We start from the raw sequence: 11,959 nt of genomic DNA, 5'->3' as shown, positions 1-11,959 counted from the left end.
TCTGACAGGTTCCTCTGACAGCCAGGCTCAGGGATTTGTCTCCAGGTAGACGGTTTTAGTAAAGCGCTTTGAGGAAACTGGTTTACCATCTGTCTGTGTCTACCTGTGGCAGCTTAATGGAGAGTAATGATCCTCCATGAACCCTCTAAATTAAAGCCATTAACTGAACCGATGAGAGAAATTGAATTATTGTCTCACCCAATACTTCCAATTTACCTGCCAGTTCGTCTTGTCCAAGACGTGCTGAACACGAACGTGGTCTCTGTCAGTCACTAGATCGATCCATCTCTTTGACTCCCCAGGAAAGTTAAAATGTCTTGGCAAAGTCCTCAGTCAGTTGCTAATGGATTTTTATAACTCACTTTCTCTCCCTGTCATCTGAACTAGTTTGAGGTTGTTGTTTTTTTTCTTGAGGTTTGCACTGACAGAAGATGTGTCCATCATCTGCTTCCCCCCAAACCAAGCCTGCCCCTGCCTGAGGCTGGGACCATACCGTGGATGCAATCTCAATGGTCACAGACCCACTGAGTGAATCCATGCTGTCTTTTCAGTCAGCCTGAGGCTTCCAGGGAGACCAAATTTAGTGTCTGTACAAACATGAAACATTAAACATCCTTGGAAGTGTTCAAGGCCAGGCTGGATGGGGATTTGAGCAACCTGGTCTAGTGGAAGGTGTCCCTGGCCATGACAGGGGGGTTGGAACTTCATGATCTTGCCCTCAGTCCACTGGCAGGCAGCACAGCAGACTGGAGAGGAGAGCTGGCCTGCAAATTTTCCAGTTTGAGGCAATATCTAACAAATTAGCATCCCTAAAACTGGAATGCTTGCAAACCAATTTGATGTCCAGCGTGCAAGGGTACTTTGTGACCACTTGCTGCAAAATGCAGAAGACATAGAGTAACTCAGTAATGCGTTAGAAGTCATATATTTTTTTGTACTCATTGTGCATCCAACTATGGGCAAAAGAGACATTTTGTCCTTGATGATGTTTGATGAAGTAGATTTAATCAGACAGGACATTGGCCCTGATAGCATCATGTTAGCCCATCTATTATTCAGGTTTTGTATCTGCTGGTCCCTAAATGGATTGGTGTGTCTCCCAGATGTTTTTCCCTGTTCATGTGATGTCTTTTGTTTTCGTGGTCAATAACCTTGTGCTTGGTGTGTGCAAATCTAATTATATTTTGGTCTAACAGAAAATGTCAGCTTGCGTGTATCTCCAGGAATGATGGATATCCTATCTATGGAAATAGCAGAACCACAAACAGGAACTGTCCACAAGTATGGAGTTAACGTAGCCTATTTGCAAAATCAAAAAATAAAAAAAACCCACAACACACCTTTATTCTTTGCTTCTGTAAAACTGTAGCAATAAATGGAAAATGGCAGTTAAGAAGGAGAGAATAGCATATAGATGATCTGAGCAGGGAACAAAAAGATAAAATCCCTGGTTTGACTCCTGCTGGTTCTTGCCCTGTGATCTTGGTAAGACCTCATTTTAACCATATCTTTTCTGTGCTGGGACTTCCCTGCCTCCTCTTCCTCACCGTTCACTCTGAATGCGTGTTGGCCCTCTCCTGCTACTCCTGGCCCCCTAAAAATATACTCACCCCCATCAAAACAGGCCCCCAACCTTCAAATATCATCTTTTGCACTGCTGCCTGTCTCCATCAGTTGTTATCTTAGCCCAAAAAGACCTTCTGTTGGGGCTGCTTGTGTGCTTAGAGTACATGCAGAGTTTCTTGCAAAATTGGGGGCTGAGGCCATCAGGAGACACAAAGGAGACACCCCAACACTGTGGTCACACAGTGCCTTCAACAAGCTCAGCCTGCTTTCCCAAAAACTGCACAGAGCTTCCCGAAGACAAAATTTTAAGTAAGTTTTATTTAGGGAAACTGTGAATTTATTGTTTGTTTTTTTTTTTTCCTTTGGTGTTCTCTTTCTATAGGAGATTTTCTGATATTGTGGTGGCTGGAAAGGCTCTTGGTGCCAGCTCATGTTGGAAAATGCGCTATATATAAAATGTGATGTTGACAGAACTTACAGATGACTGAAGCTCATCAACAGTAGCAAACAGCTGGTGTTAGTCGAGATGCAAATTAGTTTTCCATGGCAGGCAGGAAGGCACAAATAATCATCCCAAAACGTAGCAATAAAGACTTACTTGTCATTTAGGATCCTATAGAATGCCAGGATGTAGAGCGTCCTGGCCATATGGGAATGTCTTGCTGGAAACAACAGCTCAGCTATGATCCCTTTGGATCTAGGGTTCCTTCCATTGGTTCCCACAATTGGGATGAGGCTCAATCGGTAAAACTGAATTGCGCAGGTCTACAGAGCGTGAATCTTTTATTCACTGGCTCGAGCGAGCACGTTCAATTTTCGTTGGCCTTTTGGGTTCAGATGCCATCGGAAGGCAGTGCCGGACCCTAATTATAGACATCTGTGAGCAATGCATTTCACAGCTGTTGTGCTACAACAGGCAGGGAGAAGCTCGGACAGCAGCCAGCGTTTTCAAGGAGCGCCGGATGCCGAGGACCAGGTCTCCGCTTGGTGCAGAGCACGTGGGTCGCAGCTGCTCAGGCTGGGACACAGACAGCACACTTGGGACAGCAAGTCTCATGGGGTAGCTCAGTGCGTGTCGAAAGACCAACTATACCTCGTATGAGAAGGTGACTCTGTTTCCTACACCTGTGGCCAAGGGAGGAGCCTTCCATGTGACCTCAACAGCCAATGTCTCTAGAAGCTGCGAAATTGCAGAGAGAAGAAATTTAGCCTGAAATAAGAAGCCAGGAGACAGAGAGAAGAATATTGCAAGAGAGAAAAGACCCTGGGGGTTATCCCAGGGTCGGTTCCTCTCCTGTCATCCTGGTCAGACTGTAAACCTCATGAGGAAGGAATGGCAGTAGATATCATATAGATGGAGACTCTCTGGTAGGTCAGTGATGGTCCTGAGATACTTTGTGCCCTGCTTGCCCTCTCCATCTCTCTTTTGTGTCAGGCTTTCTCTTCTTTTGTCCTCGCAGATGTCACTCTTCAAACATCCCTGGCTCGTCAGGGACTCTGGAAACAGTGATGCCTCTCATGTCCAAGTGGGTCTGCAGGGTCAGAAATAGGTGCCAGCTATAAATAGTGTGATAACAACCTGCAAACAAACTGAAGGGTCGGGCTGTAAGCTTTTCCTGCCACTGGCAGTCCAGGAACGGCGGCTGTGAGCCATATGTGGAAAGTATCCAAGTCGCCATGTGTTCAGACGAGGAAGAATTTGAGCTCAGCCCCCATTCCTCACACCCCCCTGCTATTTCTATCTCCTTTTCGTGTGTGTATGTGTTTTAAATAGGCACTATCTTTAAATAGTCATGACTTCAGATGGTAGTTTTCAAATAAAACCAAGTGATGGACTCTCCAGGCTTTCAAGTCCAGACTGCCAGTGACTGAGTGCCCTGAGGCAGGGTCTGGCCTCTCATCATAGCCTTGGTCCTCAGATCCAGCTGGATCAAACCCAAGACCCTCAGGATGCAGCACCTGAATTATTTGGTGCTGGGCTCTGTTTTGCTTTGAGTGGCTGGGTTACAAACTGTTCCAAATTTCTGCCCAGGCAGATGATGAGCATCGCTTGGGTGAAGCACATCCCGGTTCTTCAGGGTACCTGGGATGGACTCAGACACAAAACTCTGGACAGGCAATGTGCAACGGGCAACGAACAGGGCATGAAGCAGCACAGAACTTGCTTTCTGGTTTCAAACACATACCGTGGATTATAGTACATGTGTTTTACAGTTCAGATGAGGAACAACCAGTCCCCCAGCAGCTTTCACGTGGTTGCAACTGCCAGATTACCCTTAACCAAAACTTTATCTGGAGAAACCTCCTCCACCAGCAAGAACTAATCTGTTTATAAGAGGTCTGACCAAATTTGTACTCTTGAATTAAAACTGAGCTTGCTAAACAGACCAGGTCTGAGTCTCTTCTCAATCAGTCAGTTTCTCCAGCTATAAAACAGGGACAAAAGAGACAAGGACCAACAGTTCCTTGAAAGCAAAGCCACTTTTCTGCCAGACTCTGTCTCTGAGCCGCAGGACCTGCCTGCTTCCCCCTGTGAGCATCTTCCAACGTCTTGGTCAGCCACTGAAAATACATTTGAAACAAAAAGACAACTCAGCCTCACTGTTGGCTTTGCTAACCAAGACATTGAGTGATACAGAAGCTGAATTAAAGGATGGATGCTAACTTTAAAAGCTGCAAAATATTGCAGCTCTTAAAAACATCTGCAGTTCTTCAAGCTGAAGGAAGATGCATCCAATTTTTCTGGACAGATCGTGACGCTGACGGGTCTCAAAGCAAATGTTATTATGTGCAATGCTGTCCAACATGATGACGCGCTCAGCTCCCCATGCACTAAGTACACAGAGCATTGGCTGACGCATCCTCGTCCAATACGACCAGTCCTGACCATTGCTAGAAGTAGGATTTGGACTGGAACAATATCCATAAACTCTGCGGGACTATCTGATTGGTTTGGTTTGGCTGCGTCCCCGCAGGGCTGATTCAACAGTCTGGTTCCTCCGGACTTGGTGCAGAGCTGGGAGCCCACCTTCCAGTGAAGTAACGCAAGTCTCCCCGCTAGGGTGGAGCAAGCACATACTTTTGAGATGATAGCTAAGCAAATGCCGTCCTCTGGTAATTCATAAAACAGGGACGGTGCAAGTCATCCTGAAATTCTTGCCTTCTGGCAGAGATACTGGATAGCATCATGCTGCGTGACTTCATACGGCAAACCACGCCTTGGCCCAGCTTCCCTATGGGGATGGCTATTAAGGATGGTATGGGAAACACCCAGCTGCTAGCAGCCAGGGGAGGACACCAGGGTTCAGCATCTTTTCCGCATAAGGTCCACGAGATCAGACATGTGCCTCTCTAGCTGCACATTAGTTCCCCTCCACTGGCAAAAACCTGGTTTGCCAGCACTCAAGGGCAACTATGTGCCTGAGGGTGCAAACAGCTCATTCCGGTGACACTGGCAATGCAAAGCAGGTGAAGGCAAGTCTAGTCAGTCCCACCAACATTTCCCTGTCCCTCACACACCCACCACTTAGTGGTACCAGAGGTTTCCTTCACTTCTGATAAGTGAATGTCTGGGTTTTAGTCATTGCTTCCTAGAAATGAGCAGGTGTGGGAAACTATTCACATCAACTCCTTGCCAGGATGGACACTGCCATGTGCTCAGCTGGGAGGGGAAATAGGGATCATAAACAATCATATCCCACAGTATAAGACCATCCTTTCCTCTGGCCAGTGTAAATGGGATGATTAAAGCCCCTGTGGCCAGTACCTGCAAGACAAAGCTGGAATTGTTTTAATCACATCATAAAGGTTTCATCACGTATGCCGATTGTTTTCATTATATATTGCATCCCACTGCCTGAGCAAACTGCATTGCCACTGCTGATAGAATCACAGAATCCCAGAATGGTCAGGGTTGGAAGGGACCTCTGGAGATCATCTAGTCCAAACCCCCTGCCAGAGCAGGGGCCCCTACAGCAGTTGCACAGGACGGCGTCCAGGTGGGTTTGGAACGTCTCCAGAGTGGAAACCTCCCCAGCCTCTCTGGGCAGCCTGTGCCAGTGCTCTGCCACCCTCCAAGTAAAGAAGTTCCTCCTCATGTTGAGATGGAACTTTGGATGTTCAAGTTTGTGCCTGTTACCTCTGGTCCTGTCACTGGGCATCACTGAAAAAAGAGTGTTCCCATCAAAAAAGACTCATAGGAGGTCAAAGGAGTTGATTCTGCCCCTCTACTCCACTCTCATGAGACCCCACCTGGAGTACTGCATCCATCTCTGGAGCCCCCAACGTAAGAAGGACATGGACCTGCTGGAGCGTGTCCAGAGGAGGGCCACGAGGATGATCCGAGGACTGGAGCACCTCTCCTATGAGGAGAGGCTGAGAGAGTTGGGGTTGTTCAGCATAGAGAAGAGAAGGCTCTGGGGAGATCTTACGGCAGCCTTCCAGTACCTAAAGGGGGCCTACAGGAGAGCTGGGGAAGGACTTTTTACTAGGGCATGTAGTGACAGGACGAGCGGGAATGGCTATTAACTGGAAGAGGGCAGGTTTAGATTAAACATTAGGAAGAAGTTTTTCACTTTGAGGGTGGTGAGGCACTGGCACAGGTTGCCCAGAGAGGTTGTTGAGGCCCCATCCCTGGAGGTGTTCAAGGCCAGGTTGGATGTGGCCTTGGGCAACCTGGTCTAGTCAGAGGTGTCCCTGCCCATAGCAGGGGGGTTGGAACTGGATGATCTTCAAGGTCCTTTCCAACCTAAACCATTCTATGATTCTATGACTGTTCCCATGATCTTCTGCTAGGGAGTTTTGCCACCTCAGTCCTGCTGCTATAGTGAACGCACTGGCCTCTAGCAAAGGCTGAACTGATTACGTTATCACGCATTTGCAAAGCAGGATTTGAGAGGGGTGTTTTTGATTGAAAAAGAAGAGCTTAGATTCATCCTGGATATAGAGGGTCTATCAGAAGAGCCTGGCTAATGCACATGAATTTTCCGTAGCCATTGGCTCACAGGCAAATAAGGGGCCATGATTCACTCTCAGCACTTTCTACTGATTGCCCCAAACTTCCTACAACACCAAAGTGCTCCACAGAGACAGATTTCAGTGCAAATCCAAAGACGAGGCTTTGAACCCCTACCTGCTGATCCCACTGTAGACCCTCCTCGCTCATCAGAGCTTATTTGCTCAGGACCAGGGCCAGTAAAAGTGAGACCTTCCCTGCCTGCCCTTTGCTTTCATCCGCAACACTCTCCAGTGGGGCAACAGTGTCCCACTCATGAGGTTGAAAGGTTTTGAGCTCAGGAGAAGGGCTGGGTGCCCTGAGGAGGTGTGAAGGTGATTCACGGGCTGCCTTCTGAGCCACGTCCTCAGCTGACTGTATTCTGCCCATATATCATTCTTGCAGCCCCAAGCAGAACTGCTCAGCCCATCATCTCAACACAGATTGCAGTTCTGGGGTCATGACAGATGCACCTACCTTCTTCATCACCAGTTTATCAATGCCTCACTAAGCATGTTGGCATGGCTGGAGACAGACAGGACAAAGCTGCTCTGCCAGGATCTGACAACTTTTGGGCAGCCCTAATGCAAAAAACACACACACAGTGCTGTGTCGTAGCATGAGAGCAAAACATCAAGGACGCAATCCAGCTGTAGTGCCCCAGCCCTGCCCCTGATCTGGTCCTTCTTGTGTCCAAAGAGCTCGGCATGGGCAGAGTGACTTCATCCCTGTCTCCACACACCACGTAGATACACCCAGAGTCACTAATTAAGGTCTAATTCAGGAAAGTAGGGTAGAAGTTTTCTTTCTGGTATCCTTTCATCTCTTCATGCTCTGGTTTCCTTTCAGAAACAGGGAATGAATCATCCTTCCCTCTTCCACTGGTGGACTGCAAGGGATTAATAAGGCAGCTCGTGTAGGACATGTCAAAGCTTTCAGCTGAAAATCCTCTCCCACAGCTCCTGTAGAGCTGTACCCCCTGCTCCGCAGACACATGATGGAGAGATCCATCACTCCACAGAAATGGAGGCATCAGGCCCCCAGCATGAGGTGGCATTGGAAATCCTTCTCCTGAGGGCTCAGCTAGCTTTTCCTGGAGGAGAATGCCAACTCCAACTAAATAACTCCTGCTACCTAATACTGCAGAGGTCTGAAAGCCCCCGCTCTACCCTCCCCGACTTCCCCCTCCTCAGGTCTCAGATCCTGTGTTGCTGGGGGCCCCTCCGGTGTCTCATTAGGTTTCCTTTATTAAGGCTTGATGTACAATGAGGGACTTTGTAGTGAAGTGACGGAGGGCAGCCAGTTCGTGTGGGACTCTTTGTCTCAGGTTTTGTAAGAGCCTGTATTGTGAAAGCATTTGACATGCCCACCAACACAAATATAAAGGCAATTTAATGACATATTACTTTTAATTGGGGGTGTGGAGGGGGAAAATAAAGAAGAAAGTGCCTGGCTGAATTGGTGCCAGAGGACTCAGGTGGGAATTTATTGTAGCGGCTCCCAAGATTGCCAATTGCCCATAGCAACGTATTGTGTAGGAACCCAGCATCCACCGCAGAGGTGATTAGAGGTCCAGAGATGAAGGCAGAAGAGTGGTTGAATGGGTTGAGGCGGGAATAACAACTCCAGGTGGGCTCAAATTCACTCAAGAAGCTTTTAGGGGATTTCTGTAGCACATCAGGTTGTGGAGGGGTAGAGATTTTCATGCTCGCTCAGCGAATGCTTGGTCTGCAAAAAGCATTAAGCACCTGCCTCTAAAACGTAGTTCTCTCCCAGCTATTTAAAGCTGAGCAGCACAAAATCACCATTGAGCTAATGTTGGCCAACACATAAGGAGTCAGAAGCTGTGAATTCAGCTCTTGACTTCAGCTCTGCCCTGGCTGTAGTGGAAGTTTAAGGCTCAAGATGAGGAACAATTGGATATAATTTAGAAAATCCAGTTGGATGCTCAGAATTCCCTCTTCCAGCCCTAAAACCTTTGGTCCTGTAAGTGACTGAGCACTGTGGTGGCCTCCCAGAGGCAGAGCAGCAGGCAGAGGAGAATTGTCTCATAACATGCAAGAAACAAAAGCAAACTTTCTTCCAAGGCAGCTCTTGTGCTGATGGTGATTTTCATGGGATAGGAGGTGGTGGTGCAGGAAGAATCCCAGGAAAGCAAACATGCCTCTCTCTCCCCAGTGCTTCTTGAAACAGAGCTGGTTGACAGGTGTGAAATGATCTTTCCTTGCCTAAAAGGAAGTATTGGATGAGGCAAAGGAAAAAAAAAAATATTTAATGTCTGCTTTCCCGCTGCACCCCCCCCCCAAAAAAAAAAAATATTTAATGTCTGCTTTCCCCCTGCACCCCCCCAAAAAAAAAAAATATATAAGTTTCTTGTGACTTCAATTCAAGCTTGGGAAGGGAAAACTTTAAAACAATCTTCCTGGGAGGTCGTGATGAAACAGGGCTGTCAGAGAAGGCAGCCAGTTGCCCTTCTGATTTGAAATCCAGCTAATTAGCTCCGACGCACGGTGCTTCAGATCTGAGCAGGGCGCGAAGCTGCCGAGTTTGATATTTCCAGGCCTGTCAGCCCGTGCATTAAAAAAGAAACGAGCTCCGTTGCAGTGAGGGAGCAGCGGGCTTAATGAGGCACCCTGGGGCAATTTGGCAGAGCTGGAGAAAAAGACCGCCTTGATGGCAAAGAGGCCTCCTTGATGGCAAAGACCTCCTTGCCCAGCCTCCTGGTGGGAGCCTGAGATGCAGACTGATGCTAACGGAAGGGTAAATTCTCTTCCTGAGGCCACTGCAGGGATTCAGGAATGCTGGAAGCAGACGGCAACACTGAGAAGAAGGAGGGGAAGCTGTCCTCTGAAGGAGCACAACTGCAGAGCCAGGGCGCCGTCTTGATGCAGAAGTCTCTTCCTGGCATCCCAGGTCTTTGAGCTGCAAGGGGATGCGATGTCATGGTCTTTTGGGGAGGCAAAGCCAGGCACAGATTTTATCCCTGTTCCTTGTGCTGGGCTTGCGATAGCATCAGCTCCATTTGGAGGCCCTTCTCTGAAGCTACCTGGATGTGGTAACAGCCCTGGACCAAGCCACAAACTGTGTTAAACAGTGCCTGAAACCAGGACAAACCAGCATTAAGAGGTGTCATTACACTGCTGTAAGTAACAACTTAGCAGGTTGTCCTGCCTCCTATAAGGTTGGCAGGGCACAGCTACCATTGAGTGAGTTCAAGGAAAGGCAAAGGCTCATGGAAGACGTGCCACCTCTGCGTGTAGGACCTCTGCCCACAGAGAAAAGATGGAGGGATTGAGATTTTTTAACACAGAGATGAGAACTAGATTGGAAAGCAGGCACCTAAATTCTACTCAAGGTCTACATTTCTCCAGCAGAGAGTTTATCACATCTGAAATGAAGAACTGCGTTTCATAAAGCTGGTTGCAGTGGCACCACTGAACCTCAGAGGCTGGTATTCAAGCTTCGCTGGTGGCTTAGCAGTTGGCAAGACCCACTTCTTCAGTTAGGGTCCCAGACCCGATAAAGACGTTCTCCCAGTACTTCCCCAGTAAAAGCGGTGTCACCGCAGCAACACACACCAATTTCCTAATTGAGTCTGCAGTGCAGGTCAGGAAGCTATTGCTGTCATTAATCACTCAGGTTGGGAGAGCTGCAGCACCCTGTAGTTCATTGAGGGCTCCATCCCTTCCCTAGGGAGTTGGAGAGCCCAGGGGAGCTCCATGTTGTTGTGGTAGACATGCTGCCTGTATCCATGGCTGTTTCCTTTTTCAAACACTCCCTAAATTTGTGCAAGGGATCTTGGTGCCAGGCACAGGAGAAACATCCCCTTAGGGACCATGTCTCTCATTTGCAAAACAAGTCGTGACCATATACTCTCATTTTTACCCCTTAGCTCTGTAGGAAGAGATAACACAGGGGAAGGGGAGAGGGTGTTTATTGTGAAAGTCACCGCAACAGGGGCCATCAAGGAGCGGTTTTCACTTCAATGCCTCGCTGGAGAAATCTCAGCCCAAAGAAAGGGCTTAACCAAAAGAAGCAGGAAGACAGTATTATTCAGGTAGTCTAATGTTATGCTTCAGAGAGCATAAGTTTACATGGGAGGGTGAGAAAGCCATTTTTCACACGGTTGAGGGTATTGCACAGCTCACCGGTTGCATCCTGGGAAGACTCTCATCTTCCCAGTGAGCAGTTGCTATCTGAGAAGATGGGATTAACTGGAACAATGGTCTGACTGGACCATTGGACTGTAAGAATTGGCTTTGTCTGAGTGCCCATTCTCTTCCCTTGCCTCCCCCTTGAAAACACACATCAAGACAGATCACAGCTCTCTGTCCCACCAGCTCGGAAGGGGTGTTGCTGCTTGCATTAGAAGACAGGGCATGTGCACGCTGATGTCAGGAGTGCTGGACCTTGTTTCAGTCGGGTGTTTGCACTGCTATGAAAAAGTCATGACACTTGGCACAGCTACTGAACTAGATAAGAGTTAGAAGAGCAGCCCTCAAAAAGCGATGAAAGGCACCCATGTGTTGGTACCTCGGTATGAACTCAGCCTGCCATGTTGGGGGCAGGCTTTTTATTTTTTTCCCCTTAGCTCTGTAGGAAGAGATAACACAGGGGAAGGGGAGAGGGTGTTTATTGTGAAAGTCACCGCAACAGGGGCCATCAAGGAGCGGTTTTCACTTCAATGCCTCGCTGGAGAAATCTCAGCCCAAAGAAAGGGCTTAACCAAAAGAAGCAGGAAGACAGTATTATTCAGGTAGTCTAATGTTATGCTTCAGAGAGCATAAGTTTACATGGGAGGGTGAGAAAGCCATTTTTCACACGGTTGAGGGTATTGCACAGCTCACCGGTTGCATCCTGGGAAGACTCTCATCTTCCCAGTGAGCAGTTGCTATCTGAGAAGATGGGATTAACTGGAACAATGGTCTGACTGGACCATTGGACTGTAAGAATTGGCTTTGTCTGAGTGCCCATTCTCTTCCCTTGCCTCCCCCTTGAAAACACACATCAAGACAGATCACAGCTCTCTGTCCCACCAGCTCGGAAGGGGTGTTGCTGCTTGCATTAGAAGACAGGGCATGTGCACGCTGATGTCAGGAGTGCTGGACCTTGTTTCAGTCGGGTGTTTGCACTGCTATGAAAAAGTCATGACACTTGGCACAGCTACTGAACTAGATAAGAGTTAGAAGAGCAGCCCTCAAAAAGCGATGAAAGGCACCCATGTGTTGGTACCTCGGTATGAACTCAGCCTGCCATGTTGGGGGCAGGCTTTTTATTTTTTTAAAAAAAAAAAAAAGGGTAAGCGTCAGACTTAAAATTGCATCTGATGCAATGGTTTTTCACTGCTCTGCCTTGGCTTTTGCTATGAAGCAACTCCTAGACATCAGGCCAGGAAAACAT

Source organism: Charadrius vociferus, unplaced genomic scaffold, assembly GCF_000708025.1.
Source record: "Charadrius vociferus isolate BGI_N301 unplaced genomic scaffold, ASM70802v2 scaffold1, whole genome shotgun sequence".
Lineage (NCBI taxonomy): Eukaryota > Metazoa > Chordata > Aves > Charadriiformes > Charadriidae > Charadrius > Charadrius vociferus.
The sequence above is the reverse complement of the archived record's forward strand: the minus strand, read 5'-3'. Positions refer to the sequence as shown.